The sequence below is a fragment of the Phodopus roborovskii genome, unplaced genomic scaffold (genome assembly GCF_943737965.1).
Source record: "Phodopus roborovskii unplaced genomic scaffold, PHOROB, whole genome shotgun sequence".
NCBI lineage: Eukaryota > Metazoa > Chordata > Mammalia > Rodentia > Cricetidae > Phodopus > Phodopus roborovskii.
The window spans coordinates 33,542,016-33,543,844 of NW_026126447.1; positions in this window are offsets into that span (position 1 = coordinate 33,542,016).

Here is a 1,829-nt window from a genome sequence, read left to right on the forward strand (position 1 = left end):
GATGGTCTTTTCCAGTCAGCCCTTGCTAGAAGGGAGACACTGACAATGACAGTAGCCAAGGCGAGGCAGGGTGGGGTGGACACGCCTTTAATTCCAGCCCTTGGGATGCAGAGCCACAGGCATCTCTGAGTTGTAGGACAGCCTGGTCTACACAGAGAGAGAGAGTTCCAGGATACTTTGGACTACACAGAGAAACCTCTCTCAAAAGATAAAAGCAAAATGAAGCAAGCAAACAAAACCAACGCCACTTTTTTGTTTATTTTTTCAAGGCAGGGTTTCTCTGTGGCTTTGGAGCTTGACCTGGAACTTCCTCTGTAGGTCAGGCTGCACTCCACCTCAGAGACATCTGCCTGTACCTGCCTCCCAGTGCTTGGATTAAAGACGTGTGCCACCACCACCTTAAAAAGAGCATCAACTTTTTCTATTTGGTTTTTTGAGACCTGGTTTTTCTATAACTTTAGAACCTGTCCTGACACTCACTCTGTAGACCAGGCTGGCCTTGAACTCACAGAGATTCACCTGCCTCTGCCTCTCAAGTGCTAGGATTAAAGGTGTGTGCTACCACCACCCAGCTCAAAAATTTTAATACCTAGAGAGCTAGGCCATATTGAGCACACTCACCTGGTCTATAAAGTATCCTAGGTGAAATATGAAACTGCAAAAGGTAAAAGGAATTTAAGTTTGGAGGCAAGTTCTACATAGGGAGTTCCAGGAGGCCAAAGCTGGGTGTTGAAATCCTGCCCCCAGTAAAGCCAAAGGAAACATAAAAGGAAGTAGGGTGACTTGTACTTTCAATCCCAGTGAGGCAGAGGCAGAGGCAGAAGGATCTCTGTGAGTTCAGGCTCTGTAGTCTCACGAGGCAGCCAGCCTGGTCTCCATAGTGAGTGCCTGAAAAGGCGGAGCTACAAGACAGTCTGTGTCAAAAAAGAAGAGAACTATGACTGTATTCTTTTCCTTCCCTCCTCCCTTCCCTTTCCTTTCCTTTCTTTTTTCCTTTCTTCTTTCTTTGTTTCTCTTTTTTGTGGTTGTTTCTTGTTTAGTTTTTAGAGACTCAGTTTCTCTAAGTAGTACTGGCTGTCCTAGAATTCACTCTGAAGACAAGGATGGTCTCAACTCAAAGATCCAGTCAGGCTCCCTCTTCCTGTGGAGTGCTGGGATTAAAAGCATGTGCCACCACCTGACTTTTTGTTTTGACATAGGGTCTTTCTAAGTAGCTCTTGCTGTCCTAAAACTCACTATGTTGATTAGGGTGGCCTTAAACTCACTGAGATATTCCTGCCTCTTCTCCCAAGTGCTGGGATTAAAGCTATGCACCACCACCCCTAGCAAAGAAGTCTGTCTTATTTAGATTAACTCACTCTAGAGAGGTTGAGACAGGAGGATTGCATAATTGACCCCAAGTCTGGTCTAAATAGTAAAGGCCAATCTAGGCTAGCCAGCAAGATTCTACCTGAAAACAAAACAACCCCCCAAAAGCCCCATATAGTGCTTGTTGTCCTCCTCTATTCCAGGGTTTTGGATGCAGAGATAGGAAGATTTCAGTGAGTATGAGGATAGCAACTTGGTGACACCGTGTCTCAAAGACAACAATATAGAAAAAAGAAAGAAGGTAGGAAAGAAAGAAAACAACTTTTTTCATGGGGAGGGCCACCTGGGACTTCAAGTATATGTCCCCACATGTTGGTCATGTCATGGTGGGGATAACTGAGGTTTTTCTGCATGTTAGTTACACATTCTACCTATTGGGGCTTCAACACAGACCCTGGTTCCAATGTATTTTGAGATCATGATTTCTTGGTACCCATCTTCACTGATTAGCAATCACAATA